General features: G+C 51.3%; 1 protein-coding gene across 2 annotated transcripts in view; it reads right to left on the minus strand.

Moving 5' to 3' along the window:
• Positions 1-21,419, minus strand: part of SLIT1 (slit guidance ligand 1) — a 165,853-nt gene that overhangs the window by 96,047 nt on the left and 48,387 nt on the right. The window lies entirely within an intron of this gene.

Raw genomic sequence — 21,419 nt, forward strand, 5'->3', positions numbered from 1 at the left:
GCTGCCGCCCCGCCTGCTCTGTGTTGGCAGCCAGCGAGACAGACAAAGGGACCCAAACATTTCAGCCCCATCAGCCAGATCAGTCATTTTATTCCCACCTGGCCTGATGCCTGCACATTGTTACATCTTCCCCACTGCTAAGTCTTCCTCACACAGTCTCAAGGGTAAAAAAGGAAGGAAGGAAGGAGAAAGAAAAAAGAAAGAAAAAAGAAAGAAAAAAGAAAGAAAGGAAAGAAAGGAAAGAAAGGAAAGAAAGAAAGAAAGAAAGAAAGAAAGAAAGAAAGAAAGAAAGAAAGAAAGAAAGAAAGAAAGAAAGAAAGAAAGAAAAAGAAAAGAAAGAAAGTCATATATATATACAAAAGTACTTACTGTTTAACAATCATTTCTCAGCAAGTCCCTTTGATAGTTGAGCCATTACTAGGCACCAGGCACAGAGCTAAGAGCTTTACATACATTATGAGCTTTAATCCTTATAACCAACATAATGAAGTCTTATTTCCATTTTACAGTTGAGCCAAATGAGGCCCAGAGGGGTTAAGCTAGCTGCCTAGGATTGCACAGCTAACAAGTGCAAAGCCAGACTCCAGCCCAGGATCGGGCAGAAGAAAACGGTGTGCCAGGCCCTTGTTAATGCACGGAGCTCCCTACAACCATTTCTATGTGACTGCCAAGGGTGGGGGTGCTGGAGTCACAGAACCTCTGCCAACGAGAGCTGAGGATACCCCAGAGGTCATGGGTGACCGCCCAGCTCTATCCCCTGGCTCTGGAGGCAGGCCTGAGGCTGAGGGGCAGCAAAGGAGTGGCCCAGGCCCCTGCCCTCCCCCCATTGTCTGTTTTATATCTCAGAGTTCCCTATGAGATTTATTTTGGATGAACAGGTTGCTGCCTATAAAATCTGCGCCCTGCTGATTCAAATCCACTACTTACATTTTATAGTGAAAGATACAAAAATCCGGGAAAGTGCAATGACTCATCTCAGAGTACAGGCGCCGGAACCCACATCTGCAACCCTTTGTGCAGGACACAACCCGCCGTGTCCAGGGGGGAGGTCCGAGCAGAGGCGCAGGTCTTCCCTGGTGTTGCATTTTCATGGGCTGTGCCCCTACCTGGGTCGTTTGTCATTCTGAGTGCTTGGCACCCAGCAAGTGCTCCGGAAATCCTAACTAGTATCACTGTTTTCTTTCATTGTTTCCTGGTGCTACCATAAAGGCTCCCATCAGCTCCGACTCTGGCCAGACCTCCTGACCTCCCACCCCCACCCAATGGGAGAAGCTGCCTGTCTGAAACAGGGTTGATCCAGATAAAAGGCTCAACACAGTCCCTGGCTTGTAGAAGGACTCAGGCAAGCTTGGCTGCTATCGTCATAACTCCATTACCTGCAAGCCTCCTCCCCCCTCCTTCCCTCCGTGTCTATAAGACATCCAGATCTGTGTCACCGGCCCGGGAGTGCCAGCATCTCACACCTCTCTCCTCACTGACAGTTGGCACTGCTCTACATTCTCTCCTTCTGTAGACCTATTCATCGCTCTCCCGTTTCCTTTGGCTTTTGAAAATTAATTATCAGTGATTTGTTAAGTTCATTAGCTCTGCCTCTCAACAGCATGGAAGGCCTGCCATCTGGACCCGTATTTTCATTTTCATGCAAGTTGTTCCATAATTACACAATAAGTGGTGTCACCCTGCGAAGCCGTGCTGAACGCACGCAGCTCACCCCGCCTTTCTTCAGACTTACACGATCTCTCACCAGGACAGGCAGATCTGTCCACCCAGCTCTTGGAGCGCCTGCCATCTTGCTCTTCTTAAGCATTTACTGAGCCCATCCTGGTGCCGCATCCAGTGAGGCACTGTTATACATGCTTTCATGTGCGCCTGTAGTTCTAAGAGGTTACTATCATTAACCCATTTCCAGATGAGGAAACTGAGGCTCAGATGAGGAAGTCACTTGCCCAAATAATGCCGAATTTTCAAGTAGCGGAGCCAAGATTTGAATCCAAGTCCTAGGTCTATACCAGAGGACCCTCAGGTTGAATGTGGTATGATCCTTCGGGGCCTGCCTTTCCACTAAATCCATGTTCCCTCCTGCCTTCCATCACGGGACCTCTTGGGCATGCAGTCCTCACTTGAGCTCCATTTCGTCACCCATTCCTGCCTGATGAGCTAGAGCCCCGGTCAACTCTACTGTCTTACAGACACCAGATTCTTGACAGGGTGGACACACGTGCAGTAATATGGCAAATAAATTCTATTTATTGAGCACTCACTACATGATAATTGCTAAATGCCTGTATTACCTCATTTAAGCCACACAACACTCTTACAAGGCAGGTGACCTTGTAAGGTCACCTTACAAGGATAACCCCCTTGTAACCAGGGGGTTATCGTGCCCTCGTGACAGTGACAGTGAGATGAAGCCCTGGCCTTGGTCACCCAGTAGCAATTTATGGAACCAAGATTTAAACCCAGGTACTCTGACTCCAGAGCCTATTAAGCCTTCCTCCCTCACAAGGAAAGAGCCAGCTACACTCCTGAGAGGCTGCTACACACATAAGGACCCTGATCAGTAAGGAAGACGGCTCTAGGGGCGCCTGGGTGGCTCAGTCATTAAGCGTCTGCCTTCAGCTCAGGTCATGATCCTGCGGTCCTGGGATCGAGCCCCGCATCAGACTCCCTGCTCCACAGGGAGCCTGCTTCTCCCCCTTCTCCCCACTCATGCTCACTCTCACTATCTTTCTCTCTCTCTCAAATAAATAAAATAAAAAATCTTAAAAAAAAAAAAGGAAGACGAGTCTCAGCAGGTCACGAGGTGAGTGCAGACAGACTCCCATGACTCCATTGTGGGCACGTGAAACCCTGTTCTCAAGTGAACAGTTATTGATAGGGAAGATTCTTAGAACACTCACTCCACAAACATCTACTGAATATCCATTCGAGAGCAAGGACCACACTGGGTGTTGGGGACATTGAGGACAATAGATGTGCACTCCATCCTTCAGGAGCCACAGACTCTGGACAGATGATGACAAGTGTCCAAGCCTGATGCATGTTACAAAGAGGTGAGGTCAAGGGTGTTGAGGGGGCACCCAGCATGGGAACCCCACCCAGCCCAGGACGTGATGAGACAAGGCTTCACCGAGTAAGCAGTGTCTCAGGTGAGACCCAAAGGATGACAGGAACGGTCAGATGATGTGTGTCTGTGAGTATACCGTGTATCTCTCCAGGGAGCTGCATGTTCTGGGCCCAGGGAACAGCATGAGCAAGGCCAGAGAAGCATGAGGATGGCACCTGTGAGGAGCTCAGGGAGGGTGGTACGCCACAGCAGCAGGGGACCCACTCATTCATTCAACAAATGTATACCCAGTGCCAAAGATGCTCCCTGGGACTTCCTTATCTGACAGCCGCTTTGCGAGGCCAGCAAACCTGATCTGCCTTTGAAAGTCAGTCCTGGAGCTGCCTTATTTTCTAGGCTCCTCAAACAATCTCTGAGTCTGTGTCTCGCCCACTCACAGCTCTCCCTGAGGTCTATTTTATCTGTCTCTGTCTCAAGAGTCACCCTCTCTGGTACCTCCTAGAACTTCAGTGCTGGTGTTTGTCAACAGGTGCTACAGTCACTTAATCCAGAAATGGAATCGAGCTAATAATGTTTATTGAAGCTGGCCCCACACCAGGGGCCTTCTAACGCCCTCCAGTGAACCCACACTACACCCCTAGGAGGCCTGTTATCTTAGTTTACAGATGAAGAAACTGAGGCTCAGGGGACGGTGTGACGTTTGCACCACATCACAGAGCTGGTAGTGCTCTTCCCAGCATTCCTGGCTCCCTCTTTCCCAAAGAAATGACCCTCCGAAGCCAACATTCTGTCCTTCCTGAAGGGACTGCGGAGAAGTCATGGATGTTAGGCAGCTTCTCCCTAACAACCTGACATCACTTATCAGCATGCCACATTCTAACAAAACGAATGGATTCCTTCAAAAGTACTATGGAACGTAATCATGTGAGCCACCCACCCAGCAAAGCGGAAGGCAGGTGACCTCCCTTCATTTGACAAAGAATGTAACCCATGGGGAGACCAGACCATTAGATTCTTCTGGAACAGCTGGACTATGCCTGGATAATCCAGAACAAGCACCTAGTACATGCCAAGCACTAGGTGCTTCCAGGCACACTGGGAGACGGAGGAGAAACCTAGTCCAGGGGCCCTGTTCCCGGGGAGTTAACCACTGGCAACGAAAACACCAGAAATACTTACATGTCAGAACAAAGCCCTAAAGCTTCATTCTCAACCAGAGGTTCGCCAGCCCTCAGGCAGCGTAGGACACATGGCAAGGAGGCCGGAAGCCCTCCATCCAACGGTGTCGCCTGAATCTACAGCATGCCTTCCACGTGTACACAGACTCAGCAGGGACGAGTAAAAAACAACCCCACTTAAAAGCATTTCTGCAACGGAAGCGGTAGGGATGAGACCACACAGGATTTCACTTTCTCTGTGATATAGTTCTGGGATCTCTACATTTTTTTAAGTGAGTATGTATGACCTTCATAAATTTTTAAACAATATAAATTAAAATGGCATTAAATTCATAGTAGCTTTGTCCCTGTATTTTCTGAAATGACACATGCTCCAAGCCCACTTAGGACCAGGCAGGGCAGTGGAGAGGTCATCTCCAGAGTCTCTTGACATTGAGAGGGACCCCTGGCCTTGGGAAGGTTGGGCCTCAGGGATGCGGGGCTTTTCAGCTCTGTGCTTCTCCTCAGCACGGCGGCTGCCCTCCCCCGAGCCCTGCTCTTTCAGGACTGAGGCCATTTCATGCCTTATCAATAATTCACGGGTACAAACAATAGTACCAGCTGGATATTCTCTCTGGGTGGGGGAGGGGCCTCTGAGGAGGCCAGCAGGATAAACCTTTAACCATCTAGAAGCAACCACACATGGGCCCACTCTGCCTACCAGAGAGAGACAGGATCTAGAAGCACTTTAAGAGTCAAGGTCCAGCCTGAGAGGGCTTAAGTTTGGAAATACTCTCAAAGACTCCCACATTCCTCTCAGGGCCAAAGGTATTCCTGAGAATGTCCTTCATGAGATCCACCCCCCTCCCAGGAACACAAGGTATGGCTAGTCCGACTCGTGTACAGGAAGGCAGCCTGGGCACTAGAAGAACCACCAGATCAGAAATCAGAAGAGTGGGTTCTGGTCCCGGCTCTGCCATGCACCTGCTGTGTGACCTAAGATAACTGGATTAACCTCTCTGAGCTTCAGTATACTCCTGTATGGAATGCAGTTGAAATAGAAAAATGGGCAAAGGACTAAAACAGGAAGTTTAACAAAAAGGGAATACAAACAGCCTGAAAAACATGAAAAAGTATGTCCAACCACACTCATAATTAAAGAAATATAAATTAAAACAAGATTTTTTTTAGCCCATCAAACTGGCAGAAATGAAAAACATTAATGATGCCCAAAAAGGGTGGAAAAACAGAGATTCTCATATACTGTGAAGATGGTACAGCCTTTCTGGACAGCAATTGGGCAACAGACACCATAAAATAAAATGCATTTTGACTTAGCACTTCCGCCACGAGGAGTCTGTCCTGTAGACCTATCTATAAGGGCAAAAGACAGATAGACAGGATTTTTCTTTTTGTTTTGTTTACAAGAGCAAAAAGACAAAACACAATTTAGTGACCCTCAGTGAATATACAATGAGAGTTCACAGTGCCAAGAAAAGAACAGGAGTTCTAAATGTGCTGATATGCAGCATGAAAGGAACAGGGCATGCTCCCGTATCTGGGCAGAAAGAGACAGAAGTGGGAGAGGAGTACATCTGTTTTTCCATGCACAGAATACTTCTGGAAGTCTCCGCATGAGGCTGTTTCAGTAGCTGCATCTGGGAAGGAGACCAGGAGATCTGGACTGGGACAGATTTCTTTTCATTGTATATGCTTTTGTCCTAATTCATGTTTAAGCCAGGTATTACATTTTCAAGAACTTTAAGACACGAGGGTTTTGTTCTGCTTAGATGGGGAACGTCTTGCCTGTGGGAAAATTAAGTGCAGCTAATGGGAGAGTTGTTTCACAAACTGTAAAGGACCATGGACGTGCAAAGTGCTATTCGTTTGCACACACGTATCAAGTCCCACATGCAATGTGGGCATTTCTGAGGGAAGAAAGCCACTTGAACGTCTAGGGGAACCATGACTTGGGGATGGGGATGAATCGATTTCATCTGATGACCGCACTTCAAGGCCAGAGGCTGGCTCTCAAAGAGAAGAGTCCATGGATGCCTGAGGGTTTTGTCTTGCCGACACCAGGCTGTCTGTGTGTGCCACCTTACAGCCCCAGGGGGAATTATTCCCCAGGCCCCCTAACACCCGGCTCAGTGCCAGGCACAGGCACCCACCCAGCAAACATCTGTGGAATGGATGAATGAGTGCCTGTGAGTGGGCAACCTGCCTAGGAGCTCACAGACGGTTGGATCTGGACGGCCTTTCTGGAAGCCCCTGAGCCCCACATGCAAGTGTGACTTGCTCAAGGCCCATGGCAAAACGGGACAGAGGCAAGACTGAGACCCAAGAGCTGCGACCCTCCCCAAAGCTTCCTGGCCTGCTTGCTCCCTGAGTGTCCACAGAAGTCACGTTGTTCCAGATCCAACGTGCTCCCTCCATCTACCCCATCCTCAAGCTTTAGAGGTTTTTAAGGTGGCCTCCAGTCTGAGAGTTCTGTAAAGCATCCAGACCCACCAGAGCCATCGACCTGGCCTTGTCATTTAAAAAGGCAAAGGCAGGGGCGCCTGGGTGGTTCAGTAGTTAAGCGTCTGCCTTTGGCTCAGGTCATGATCCCAGGGTCCTGGGATCCAGCCCCGCATCGGGCTCCCTGCTCCGCAGGAAGCCTGCTTCTCCCTCTCCCACTCCCCCTGCTTGTGTTCCCTCTCTCACTGTGTCTCTCTCTGTCAAATAAATAAATAAAATCTTAAAAAAAAAAAAAAAGCAAAGGCAGGGAAATTCTATCACCGCCGCGTGCAGCACATCCCTTGGCCGTGTCTTTCCAGGCCCTGCAAGATACCAGCGGTCTGCAGCTCACTGTCTCCTTAAGGGGTGGACTCAAGGTCTCTCCCCAACGGGGTCAAGGTCACTGCAGGGCTGGGGTTGGGGGGCTCAGCGAAACCATGTCCTCTGGGTACAAAAATGAGCCCAGCGGGCTCTCACTTTTCTGTCTGCAAGCTGCACTTTACAAAGGACCATGCACCCAGGTGGAAATCTGAGTCTGGGATACAGCTCCCAGCTCGGCTCCCACCCCGCTAGGAGACTCTAGGTAAGTCATCACATCTCTGGGCCTATGTTTCTGCATCTGTAAACTGGGGATGTGGATTAGAACCTCTTTCAGGTTCTTTTCAGTTCAGGTAGCACCAAAGCAGTGGTTCCTCAACAATGAGAGACAGAACCCCAAAGGCAAAGATTTGCAATGAATTGACAAGCAATGGCTCTGGACAGACACAGCTCCACACCGGTCTCCGAAACAATGCAAACAAAGAAGGCCCTTGGAACCCACCATGGGGCGTCAGGAAGAGCCTGCAGGAGGCCAGGCCCTCTGCCCCACCCCCTCCCACGAGCAAAGCCAGCCTGAGCCCTGGCCCTGGTTCTCTCGGTCCTCTGTCCACACTGCCCTCTCTCAGCAGACCTCTAAGGCCCCAGGGCCCCCGCCCTCCTCTTCCACACCCTCCCCTTCCACGCAAAGCCTGAGCCAGAGTCCCAGGGGGCTCTTCACTGCATTTAAGAAACAAGCCTTTTGAACAGACATGTGCAATTGTAAAGATGGGCCCAGCAGGAGAACCAGGAGTGTTTGCCTCTCACGTGGCACAATGCCGGCCTCGGGCAGCCCAGGCCACTCTGGCTCCGCACGCACGCACGCACGCACTGCCCCCATCCAGCTCCTCCTTGGCAAAGAGCTGGGAGTAAGTGTCCACTCGCTCACCTCCCCCAGAGCTCTTCCTCCTAACTTCCCAGCAGGCCCTCCCCTCCGCCTCTGCCTCCAAGAGGGAGCCCACAACCTGCATTGTGTGTGTAGGATCCACAGAAAGTATTATAGCAAAGAAAGGCACGCCTGGAGCCTGGAGCCCAGAGCCCAGGGCTGATGGCGGTTGCTAAGAGACAGAGGATGCCCAGCTGGAATCGTGACTGAGGTTTCTTGTTTGTGCAAGAGCAAGATGAAGAGGAACGGAGAGGACGTGTTTGCTGTGATGAATTTCAGCCTCCACCAGATCCTGCCAGAGGAAGAAAAGATCTCACTTGGAATTATACCCAATGATGTTCAGTCTTTCTAGCCTTCTGGCAGCAGAAAAAGCTATAAGCCATTCTTTCCCTATTCCTTAAATATATACCCTGAATAACTAAGCACCCCCCCCTCCAAAAAAATCCTGCGAGAGGATAAAAGCTAGCCATTCTATTTGTCTAGATGCAGCGCTGTAGTGAAGTAGCTTCAAGTCCAATCCATGGACTTGGATGGTCTCCATTCAATCCTAGCTTCTCTGCTTACCACTGTGTGTCTTTGGGAAAATTGCTTAACCCATCTGTGCCTCAATTTTCACTTACGTAAAATGGAACTAATACAAGTGTTGTGAGGATTAAGTCCAGTAACCCATGTAAAGTACTGAGCACAGTCCCTGGTTCTCAGTTAAGACCCACAGATGTTCACTTTTACTAAACGTGGCTTGTCAGAGCTAGATCTTCCAGGCTCCTTATTCTGAGCTGAAGAATCTGAGCCGCAAAATGGTCTAAACCAGGAGTCCTGTGACTGATTCAGATGGCTAGGGGAGAGAGGGCCGTCTCCCTGCCCCTCCACCATCTCTTCCCTCCCCTTCCCTGGGCGAGGCTGAGCAGCCCAGCTCCCCAGCCTGCAGAGAAGTTCTCCCTGAGCCACTGTGCTGGAACCTGCTCTGCTCTCTTCATTTCCTCATCTCTGCCCGGCCAGCACCACATCAGGTCCCGGGCACGACATGAGAAGAATGTGACACAGCTCTGCTCCCCGCCCCTAAGGTTACCACCGACGAAGCCCACACGTGGCCCTTCACCACCAGATGCAGCCCAGCTACCTCCCCCAGTTCCCCAACCAGACCCTCGGCCAGGACGGAGACCACCTCTCCCCTCACCAGGCCCTGCGGCTGATAGGCACACATGCCCAGCCCTGGCCCAGCCCCTGGATCCCAAAAGTGGGGAAGGCATTGAGAAGAGGGAAATGGGGAGAAAACAAACTCCTGGCAGGGCCGTCTGTCAGCCACCTGGGCAAGGACACAGGTCCAGGGAGAGGAGACACTGGGGAAGAGGGAGTGTTTGGACAGCACGCAAGTGGGCCAGAGAAGTGAAGCTTCTAAGTCCTAAGTCAGGCACGTCCTCTGATGCATGACTTTTTTGTGTAAAAAAGTCTGGCGGTATGGCAGTTCCTCAAAAAATGAAACACAGAATTACCACTTGATCCAGCAATTCCATTCCTGGGCACAGACACAGATGAGCTGAGAGCAGGGACTCATCCAGATTTGTACACCCATGTTCATAGCAGTATGATTCACAACATCCAGGGGGAAATAACCCAAGTACCCACCATCAGATGAATGGATAAGCAAAATGTGGCGGATACACACGATGGAATATTCCTCAGCCTTAAAGGGAAGGAAATCCTGTCACACGCTGCAACGTGGATGAACCTTGAGGACATTATGCTAAGTGAAATCAGGCGATCACAGAAACATAAACACGGTGTGAGTCCACTTCTGTGAGGTACAGGAAGTGGAATGGTGGCTGCCAGGAGCTGGGGGGGGGGGGGGAACGGGGAGCTAGAGTTTACTGGGTACAGATGTCAGCTGGGGAAGAGGAACTAAGTCCTGGAGATGGATGCACCAGTGTGAATACACTTCTGTCACTGAACTGTATATTTAACATAGTTAAAAGGGTAAATTTTATGCTATACACATTTTACCATACACGCAAAAACAGTCTGGCAAAGGTTTCCAACCAAATCACATTTAGCTGCACACTTAACACAGTACTCTTCTTGAGAAGACTGAAATAACAGGCCATTTGGGAACAGCACAGAAAATACAAGAGGGTGAGTTCTCACCTGTGAAATGAAAACGTCCAGAAAACATCCCTTGAATAAACCTCACAGAGTGCCCAACTCCCCCCCAAGTCCTACATCCTCCAGAGTAGCTGGAACCAGGAAACACGTCTCCTTGGCCCCTGACAGTGAGACAAGGAAGCAAGGGGGAGATCACAAGTCCCTCCTGGAGGAAGCAGCGTGGGTGTGGGGGACGGGTGCCACCAGGGGATGTGGTGCAGACAGGGCTCCAAAAGTCCTGCAGAAAGAGCCCACACTGGGGCTCACATCCTACCCGGTTGGGGGACCTCAGAGGCCAGTTTCTCTGTGGGCTTCCTGTTGTCAGTAGAAAAACCAGGGAAAATGATCCCAACTCTAGAGAAGCGTTAAGAAAATTAAAGAAATAAGGAGAGAAAATATAACGTAATGGGAAGGAACATGAACCCTGGAGCCAGAAGCCTGGGTTCAAATCCCAGCTCTTCCACTTTCTAGCTGTATGACCTTGGGCTAGTTACTTAACCACCTTGTGCCTCAGTTTCCCCACCTGTAAAACAAGGATAACTGCACTGACTTTGGAGGGTGATTGGGAGGACTCAAGGATGTATGTCAAGCATTTAGAACCACATGGAGTACATGGAAACACCACATGAGCACATTATTGTGATTGGCGGTGAGAGTGGTGTCACTCTACCCAGGGTCTGGATGTCTAAGGACATTTCTGTCTTCCTTCCTTCTCCCCTGGATTTGCTCAGGGGCACCTGTCCTGTGGTGTGGACCTCCAAGGAGCCCAAGTTCCCGGAGTGGGTTGGCCCTCGGCCACAAGGACAAACTCAGTCTTAGCTATCACACAGTGGGGGGCTGGGACATTGAATGGAGTCTGGGGGGCCCAAGCAGACCGTGACAGGTGAGGGTCAAAGCATGGGACAGGCTAAGTGAGGGCATCGCAGATGACCGTGACCTTCCCTGTCAATCAGCACCAACACAGGGCATTTTCTTCTGCCCCAATGGGCCACTCAGCCAGAAAGATCTTTTCCCTGTCTGTGCAACTGTCCCTCCAGGGCCCGTGGGGCACCTCCAAATGCCTCTGGCAAATTCTGCCAACACCTCTCACCACACACTCTCCTCCCAAACAGGCCCACTCAAGCAGCTAATCTCAACAAATACAAATACCTCCTGGGTGCTGACTGCCTCTGGTGGCCAGGAAAACTCAAACAAGGCCTCTTCCAGCCACCCACCCAGCCCTGGATGGGGCAGGAGCGCTGAGCAGCAGCTCTCAGCGTGCAGGCCCAGGCCTCTGCCAGTCATGCCTGCTGGGCACAGGCCGATGGTGTGGTCCCCAGACAGCAAGCATTTGCGGCAACCGCACTCTGAGCCAGGCCCTGGAAAGCCCCTGCAAACAACCAAACGAGTTCTGCCCTCTGGAGCCCCTGGCATTTCAAAGGGCTCCCCCCAAATACCCTAAAAGCCAAGGACAGCCGCCCTGAGCACAGAACTTCTAGGAGGCCTTCTGTTTTATCTCACACATTCCAGTCCGATTTGCTTTCTCCTTAATGGCCCAGTTTTGGTTTTACCAATGGTCATGATAATAACAGCTACTATCTATGGAGAACATGCCTTGTTTCAGGGGTAGGATAGGAGGGTTCTCCTATCCTGACCTCTTTATAAGTATCATTTCATGTGCTGTAAGAAGCCCGTGAGGTAGGCACTATTAACACCCTCAGATTACAGACGAGGGAGCCAAGGCAAACAGAGGTCAACATGCCCGGGGTTACACATCTTGCAAATGGCAGAGCAGGGATGCGGAGCCCAGCCTGGCCCCCTAAGGGCACTTCTTTAACCACTATCTAAAGGTAAGATGCAAAACCATTTTTAATCTCCTAAATGCCCATCCCCAATCCCACAAAAAGATTTTATTTATTTATTTGTCAGAGAAAGAGGGAGTGAGAGACAGAGCACACAATCAGGGGGAGCGGCAGGCAGAGGGAGAAGCAGTCTCCCATCTGAGCAGGGAGCCCGATGCAGGACTCAATCCCAGGACCCTGGGATCATGACCTGAGCCGAAGACAGACTCTCAACCAACTGAGCCACCCAGGTGCCCCATATCCCCTCCAAAACTGAAGCTCCAGGGTAATTGCCTCATTTAGCCCTAGGACTGCATACCCACTGGCTCCCTGACCAGTGGCCAGGGCAGCCAAACTCTTCAAAGTTCAGGTTCTAAGCACCATCAACTGAGGTTCTGGCTTCCCTGCCTCCTGCAGACTCCAGTCTGGCCCCTCTGCACACTCGAGGAAACCCAATTCCCAGACAGCTGACTCGGGGTACCCCTACAGTCTCAGCCCCTCCCCTCTCCACCATGGCAAAAGGATTTAGAATTGTAGCATGCCTTCTTTAGTTGCCCTCTTAGGGGTTCCAAAGCTGACCCCTTCCTTCACCAGGATGCCCCATTCCAGCCTGGACCCCTCAGAGTAGGTTCCCTAAGCCCCGGGCCACCTCCAGAACTGCCACCATATAACAGGTGCCTACACCACAGTCCCACAGCCAAGACCTTGTACTTGAATTGTCCATGTGACCTCCACCTTGCCTCCCACCCCAGGCTACCAATCCAGGAACCAGCGCATCCCCCTTTCCCCGTCCCTATCTTTAAACTCCAATGACCGTTTTATCATTGGACAAAACTGTAAAATACCAAATGCCCCCTCACTGTATTTCCAAGGGACATACACCCCAATTGTTCATTGTGCATTCCCCTACCTAAAGGGGGCTCGGTTATTACCAGGCTCCCAAGCACCTGCCAGTATGCTGGGGAGTCCTGCGCCTGAGACGCTGGGCCTTGTCCACCTGCCAACGTCCCCAGCATTGGCTGGGCCAGCACTCCGTCTCCCAGCCCACCCCCTTGCCTGCCTGAATGAAGACACAAAAGTTGTCAAGCAGAAGAAAACAGCCAAAGATGAGCATCTTTGGTAGGCATGAAAGGAATCACCGACAGTCCTGCTTTCAGGAAGCCTTGAGGGTTTGGATAGGGAGCAAGGAAATTGGTCACCTGCTCATGTCCCTAGGTCATAAAGGAAGTCAGAGTGAGCCTCAAAATCGGAGAGGCAAGTTCAGAGCAAGTTCACAATAGCCAAGAGACAGAAGGAACCAACCAACAGATGAACAGATAAATAAGATAACTCTATCTTAGGGGCGCCTGGGTGGCTCAGTTGGTTAAGCGACTGCCTTCGGCTCAGGTCATGATCCTGGAGTCCTGGGATCGAGTCCCGCATCGGGCTCCCTGCTCGGCAGGGAGTCTGCTTCTCCCTCTGACCCTCCCCCATCTCATGTGCTCTCTCTCTCACTCAAAATAAATAAATAAAATCTTTTTAAAAAAAAGATAACTCTATCTTATATACGCACACATACAATGGAATATTTTTCCACCTCTTTTAAGGTGGACATCCTGACACACGCTACAACATGGGTGAACCTTCAGGACATCATGCTAAAGGGAAATAAGCCAGTCACAAAAAGACAAATGCTGTATGATTCCCCTTTTAGGAGGCACCTCAAGTAGTCAAATTAGCAGCAATAGAAGGTAGAGTGGGTGGTGGTTGCCGGCAGCTGGGGAAATGGGGGGTTGTCGTTTAATGGGGACAGAGTACCAGTTTTAAGATGAAAAAGCTCTAGAGACTGCCTGCACAGCAAGGTGAATGCACTTACCCCTGCCCAACTGTACGCTGTAAAATGGTTAAAATGGGAAGCTTTAGGCTATGCATATTTTGACACAATTAAAAATCTAAACAAATACAATAAAATCAAAGTAGGAAGAGGGCTATTTTGCAAGCTGATTACACATACCCTACCTCCTCTCTGCGTCCTAGAAACCGCATTTATGAGAAGCTGTGCGTGAGGGTTCGGGGAGGATCTGGGTATGTCGTGGACCTGCTATAATGTGACGCCCTTGTCCTACCCCCAGGTTTCCCACGGCCCCTACCCGTGCTGGGTCTCTCATCTGCTATCATTTGTGGACAACCTAGGGCCCCTGCTATTGCCTTTGGACAGTCTCTTGCTGAGCGGTGCCCTTGGGCTATCTGGCCAGGGAGCAGCGGTCCCATTCAGTTGTTGAGCATTTCCTGGAGCATCATCAGGCCTGAGGTCTGGCAAGCCCCCAGCTCCCCACAGGCAGTCCTGGACCTTCCTCACACACTTCACAGGCCTTCTGAAGTCCCTGAGAGGCTGGGGCGGCCTCACTTCCTCTCCTCAAAGGGGTGTGTTTGCTCTGCTCTGGGGGGGATCATTAGCCTGCCCCATCTCGCGCCCCTCGCCCCATCCAGCCCCCACCCACCTCCTCCCCCAAACTGTGTCTCCACTGTCGTTGGGAACCGCAATTGCGTGACAAATGACTGAGGAGGTCCAGGGGACACCATTTCATTCTGCAGGCGTTATTGTGCCTGACCTAAACCCAAATACCCAGGCCCTAGTCTCCCGGGTGACACCTGAAGGCCCCAGTTTCCTGGCAACTGGGAACAATGGCCCCTGGGAAAAGCACACACAGTTTGGGAAAGGCCAGCCTTTTTTCTCCACGCCCCCGGATAGGACAGGGAACTCCCCACTTCTGCAGGGAAAAGGAGGGAAAGTCAAGCCATGAGGGTATCTGGGCCTCCCGTGCCCACCTCCCCACCCCAGCCCTGAGCCGCAGGAAGTCTCCCAGGCAAGCTGGAGCTCACCCACCTGGGGCTGCCTCTTAATGGGACAAAAGCCCCTTTGAGCAGACTCACTGCCCCCCCCTCCCTGGAGCAGGCCTCCTTGCCAGTCCCCAGTTGTCCTTGGTTCCCGGAGCTGACTCAAAGCATTCAGACTTCTGTTCTGGTGACCCCCACTGTCACCTTTTGCCTGCAGAAGCGACATTCTCTTTCCCCTTTGAATGCCCTCAGAGAGTGTTAGGAGGAGTCACAACAGCTCAGGTGCACCGCAAGTGCTCAATACATAGCAGCTGTTGGCAACACCACTTTCCAGATTCTAGAATAGCCCCTCTCTCCCAGGGGAAGCAGAGAACCCAGTGACCTGAAAGAGGTCCAGGGGCTGACCTGTGCCCTTCACCATCCACCCCTCAAAGCGCAGACATCCTGGGTGTAGAATCACAGCCCATGGGCTCCCCACAGATACAAGGGGCTCTGACGAGGGTCTCAAACATCTCCTTTCAAAATCAGGAACTTTGTAATGAATTCTAACGTGTCGTAAATGTTGCTATTTGCGAAATAATGCTCGCATGTTTGCTAGGAAAAGAAGATCACACTTTTTTTTTTAATTCACTCAAGTCCTGCTCCTCTAAAAAATTCCTTCTTACTGAAACCCCACAAGGCAGTTTCTGCAACATCAACTAACTGAACTTTGAGTAATGTCTTTTCTCTCTAGCCATTTTGGTGTAGCTTTTGGGCCTCGACGTTGCCGCCCATCCCCAAGAGGACAGGAAGGGAGGAACGGTGTGGCTCCTATTTTATCCAGGGGTAATGGAGTAGAACACTCAAGGCCAGCAGCGTCTCAGCTGGGTAACGTCCCAGCTGGGACCGGGCTCAGCCATCCTGTTGGCAGAGAGTGCCAGAAGCAGAGACAGAGCCCCGAGCACAGGTTAGGGGGGACCAGCGGGGGCCCGGGCCAGAGGAGCAAACTTAACACCCAATCCCAGACGCAGGGAGAAAACAGGCGGTGGCAAAAGCACTATAGCACTATAGTCAGAAGACGCCAAGGCCAAGGGCGTCGTGAAGCAGGAGGGCCCTGGGTGTCCTGAGGTGCTGGGGAAGGTGGGACATGATCTCAGGTGTCGCAGATCTGGCCTCCCAAGGCTGGACACACAGGCACAGCGTCAGACCAAGCAGCCCACGTGAACAGGAAGGCAGAGGGCTGGACTCCAGCACCCCGGCCCACCCTCAGCTCCAGGGCCCTGCAGCCCTTGCCTTCGTCACCCTCGTGGCTGCATGGTCCCTGATTCAAGTGCCAGACCGAGGGCTGTCTTGGTCCTTCATGACAGAGTTACGTCCCGCACCGCTGGCCAATTGAAGTTTTGAATAAAACTCTCTTTCTCTAGCTCTTGGGTTGACTCCCATCCCCCACAACAGGACCTATCAGCTCTAGAAAGCAGAAACCACGTCCTTTCTTTTCTCATGGCTCTACTCCCCCAGAGACTGGAATGAGACGGGCAGAGAAATACCTGGTCAGTGTTACAAATGAAAGGTTGAAGATCAGACCCCAGAAAAGCCAGCACGAGGCGCTGGGCACGCCGACTCGAAGACATGAACTTCATGAACAGCACCTACGGCAGATGGCAAAGCATCCTGGGGAGCATGTGCTCTAAATAACTTGCTCTGGATTTTGTTCTCTTCCCTGTCCCTTCTGTGTGCACCTGTATTTTCATTGGATGATGACTGGTCAGCCCGCTGATAATGCTGTTCCGGCATACGGAGGCCATGGCCACGCGCCGGATGACCCCATCAGCTCCTCCCTAGGAGAGCAGACAAGGGACCGACCCATTCCAGCCTCCTCCCTAGAAGGGAAGCCCCTTAAAGACAGCAGTGGACCTGAAGGGCCGGGGCCACAGAATAGCCACTGCTAATAAGAGCTGCCATTCACGAGACCCAGGCACTGCCCCCTCATCCTCACTTCACCCCACAGTGGAGGTCTGTTCTTACCCCCACCTCACAGATGAGGACACAGGCTGGGGGGTTACACTGCTGGACACAGCCATGTGGCTACAGGTGGCAGCCGGGGAACTTGACTCCAAAGCCCTCTCTGGCAAGCCCCGCACCCTCGGCCTCAACACAGGATTTCCACAGGAGGCAGAGGGTAAGAAGCAGAGATCCCAGGGCAAACAGGAATCAGCAAAGGTGAGGGGGTGAGTTTGATGCCTTGGGAACTGGAGCAACAGTGCCGATGCCCAGGGGGCGGTGGTTTCCTACTAGGCAGCATTGAGGTCCCAAACCCGAAAGCCAGAGCCAAGGTAGATCCAGGAGGGGGCCAGGAGGTACCTTAGCTGAGGAGCACCTTCCACCTCTGCAGCTCGCACCAGACCCTGTGCTCCAAAGCACATCTCAACTCCACCTGCCTCCTCTCTCCAATTACGGCAGTGATTGGGACTGGCTGGCGGTGGGTCTTCCTCTACAAATGTTTCCTTTAGGCAGTCTTATTTTGCCCGTCCTTCAGAAAAACACCTCATGAACTGACACAGCATGCCCTGGGTGTGGTTCAAGAAGGGATCGTGGCTGGACAGACTCTCCAGACCCCTGAGCAGACTCCTGAATTCCTGGGGCCCCTGGAACCACCATGTTGGATGAGGCTCCAGGGCTCTAGCCTGAGGCTTCGGCATCTGCATTCGGCATTACTGATAAAGAAATAGGGACACACTAATAAAACCATGCTCTGAGAAAACAACCCATCTCCTTCTTGGATGAAAATACAAACCAACTGGGCGCCTGGGTGGCTCAGTCGTTAAGCATCTGCCTTCAGCTCAGGTCATGATCCCAGGGTCCTGGGATCGAGCCCCGCATCGGACTCCCTGCTCCACGGGAAGCCTGTTTCTCCCTCTCCCACTCCCCCCTGCTTGTGTTCCCTCTCTCGCTGTGTCTCTCTGTCAAATAAATAAATAAAATCTTTAAAAAAAAAAGAGAGAGAACACAAACCAACCATCTCTGCAGACAGGCATGATTTGCTCCCCCTAAAGGACTGCCAAGGCTGCGAAATGAGCAGAAAGGAATGATGTTCCCATGTTAACAGAGCCCCTAATTTCAAGATTCGGAGGCATATTCTTGGTGAATAAGAGGCAACACTGCATCCTTGGGGCATGATGTGACATGCCTGGGGGCTGTGGCCTCTGTCACTGGGGAGGCACATCACCCCAATGCCTCCTGGGTGTGAGCTGATGTTCACAGCGGGATGGGGATTGCAACACATCAAACAGGGCCAAGTCCTCCCTGTTAGAGTCAAAACAGATAACTGTCAAGGCCTATACCTCAACCATGCCCGATGCTCTCTGAGTTAAATGAGCTATAAAGATCAACATCCTTTAACCTGGGCCAAGGGGATGCCCAGTGAAGTCACATAAGAGAAAAAGGAACAATTTTTGCTGGTTCCTAGGGCCAGCATAACAAACCACCACGTTTTTATTTCTTTAAAAATAATGTTTTTCTCCTCCTAAATAATAAAGGGAATTCTTTACCACACCGCTCAGTCAGGAAAAATTAGGTATTAACAGAACCACTTTGGAGAGAGGCATTGTCTTCATGGCTCACTTCCCTCTTGCTTGAAAGATTCCAACATGTTTACTATCCAGAATGAATTTCCAGAATTTCAGCCACCTTTGGTTGCCCAATTATCTTTGTTTGAAAAAAACAAAATCAAATTACAAATCAGCAAAAAAAGAAACCACCTTTGGAAAATTTTGCTCTGATAAATTCTAGGTATAGAATGAGAAGATGCAGATTACTGGGTAATAGAAATGTAACTTTTCTTTCTTTCCCTGCATTTCCTACTGGGCAAGGAACTAGGGCTCAACTATGAAGGAAAATATAAGCTCGGTGTTTCTTCTTGGTTCACCATATGCAGAATGTGGGCCAGAATCCCAGATGCCATCCCTGGCATCATCTTAGTTAATTCCTGCTCAGCAATTTGAAATGTCTTTATCATGCCCTTTTCCCAGGTGAGAAAACAGAGTCCACACAAGATGAAGCAACTTGCCCAGTTCAATTAGGTAGCAACAGCAGGGCTGTTGAATTCCAGAGTCCAAACTCTTAACTTCATGTTATGCCCGATCCCCAGCTCTGGTTGGTTATTTTAGCAGCCCAGAGGATACAGAGAAGTGCAAAGGGAAGCTGTCCTCGGGCTTCTCCATGCACGGGGCCTCGGTGTCACCTGTGCGTTCAGAAAGGCATGACGGACACCTGGCACCCTGCCAACAACAGGTGGTGCTTACCAGCAAGGGCTGCACTCCTGCAGGGCGCCCCGGGGACCAAGCCATTTGCAGTCTGTGGTCAATGTTCAGATGACCACAGCTTTCCCCTAGGGACAACGGAGGTCTCAGGCCATGTCCAGCTGGCTGTGAAAGATGCTATTAAAAATCATCGATAAATGAGTTCCAGCCTTTGTTTACATAGTTAACTGTAAGGACCTACTGACAATGATTCCTTACCCTTTGTTTCCTATCAGGGGAGCTGATGACTGTAGGAAACCGGGTTGTGTTTTCCAGTTGCCTTTAGAGGAAGAAGACATCCAAATGCCCAGGCGTAGTGACATTTCAATACATCTGAGACAGAAGATGGACTGTGTGGGGAAGTTTATGCTTGAATAGCGGTATAATTGATGCATGTGCATTGGTCCCCAGGAAATATGATTTTTCACTTCTATTAGTTTTCTTTCACATTCTTTTTTTTTCTTTGTTTTCCATTTCATGGGCACTGAGAGGGAAAAAGCCAGGCTACAAACTGACCATCAAATTCTCACAGCTAAGCCCACCACCCTCTTGAGGAATCAGCAATCACAGAACCACCAGTCAAACTCCAGCCAAGCCCTAGACCATCACTAATTCACTGTGATATTCCTCGAGCCCAACAAATCACTGCGCACAGCAAGCTTGTAATAAGTTTGTTGGTGAATGAATCCATCCATCCAACCATCCATCCATCCATCCATCAAGGGAAGCTAGGCCCAGAGTCCCCACTGCCGTGCTGGGCAAAGTGACACTCAAAAGGAGGGCTGCCTCTCAGCCAGGCAGCAAGGCTGGGGGACGTCTCCAGAACTCCTATCTCCTTCAGGAGGGACACCCACCTTAGGAACTTGCAAGTACTCAGGGGCCTAAGACCAGTTGCTGCTTTGCAAACATCAACCAGGACTTGCATTAAGGATTCCCACCCACAGCAGAGCACCAGGGAGGAGAGGCTCCCACTGTGATACCCTTTTAATAATGCTCCAGACCCACACGTGGGACAGATGTGCCCCCACTCCCACCCCGGGTTCTCTCTTCTTTCTTATACATTTCCTAAGTGTTATGAAGAGCAGAGCTGGTCACACAACCCAAATAAATAGATAAAAAGTTGATTTGCTCTTTTGTTTTCTAATAAAAGAATATTAACATGATCAAAAAATGGTTGCTCTGTGACAGACCCAGAACTAAAACCTCCACCAGCGAGCCACTATTCAGGACTCCGGGATGGCCCTGGTTGTTTGGGGAACCTCATGGAGGCCATAAAAGTCCAAATACCAACTGCGAAATGGCTTCCTCCAAAAGCCCCCAGGAAATAACTACTGCCCCCTTGAGAGCTGACGTGTCCAAAAGATTCTCCTAGAAATGGCGGGCAGAGTTATGGGGGCGGTGAATGGGGACCCTGATGTCTTGGGTCCTCCTCCACAGCACAGCTGGGTCCGGGACACAGGCCCGTGGCTCCCCTTGGCCAGCTGGGGACTCCTGAGGGTCTGCCAGGGGTGCAAGATGACCCACAAGTGGGTGCCCCAGAGTGGCAGCAACACGGGGTAGGGCCTCAGCAGGGCACATCCCCCTCTACCACTCCTGGAGAGGTGGCAGCCCGACCCCTCTTCTCTGCGCTCCTTTCGGGCCCTCGGCCTGGGGCTCTGGCTTCTGCAGAGAACGCTCCCCCCCTCTTGTCCATCCTTTCCCGAGGCCCCGTGGGCTTTTCCCCCTCCCAGCCAACCCTCACCCTGGCCTCCTCCCTGGGAGCGGGAGCATCTCTGACGTTGGCACCAGGGAGGGGAAAGAGTGGCCCTTGTCCCCCTGCCAAGGGGGATGTCACGCCACCAGAATTTATGTGCCAGCTCTCCTTGTACCAGCTTTTCCCAGGTTCCTCCCCACCCATTACTACCCCATTAGTTGCCCCGTGTTTTCCCCTAACTGTCACCAGCCCACACTGCCTCTTTGTTCGCCCGAGGCTCTCAGGCTGGCCCCTCCCCAGCCGGGGATTGAGCATTGGGAACTGTCTCCTCCCTCCCTCCCGTCCCCCTCCCCCGCCACCCCCCGCCCCCGCCCCAGAGTCTTGAGTAAAACAAACCCACCAAAGGGCATTCTTGCTCTGTTTGCACAGCACGAGTGGGCCCCCAAGTTGCCTGGTGCCCCTATCCTCCATGAACACACTTCCCTCCTTATTGGTATTCAGTCAATACCTTCCTTTTCTGACCCTTCCCTGCTTGGCCCCTGAGATCTGCTGACAGAAGGGCCTTTGTTGAAGGAGCAGAGGGTGCAAACACCAGGGCTCCGAAGACAACACATTGACTTCAAAGGGGGAAATGAGTCACTGCTCATCAGGCTGGGTGTGGGACCGGGGAGCGCGCGGCTCCTCTGAGCACCTCCAGGACCAGACTCTTC

The sequence above is a fragment of the Zalophus californianus genome, chromosome 15 (assembly GCF_009762305.2).
Source record: "Zalophus californianus isolate mZalCal1 chromosome 15, mZalCal1.pri.v2, whole genome shotgun sequence".
Classification (NCBI taxonomy): Eukaryota; Metazoa; Chordata; class Mammalia; order Carnivora; family Otariidae; genus Zalophus; species Zalophus californianus.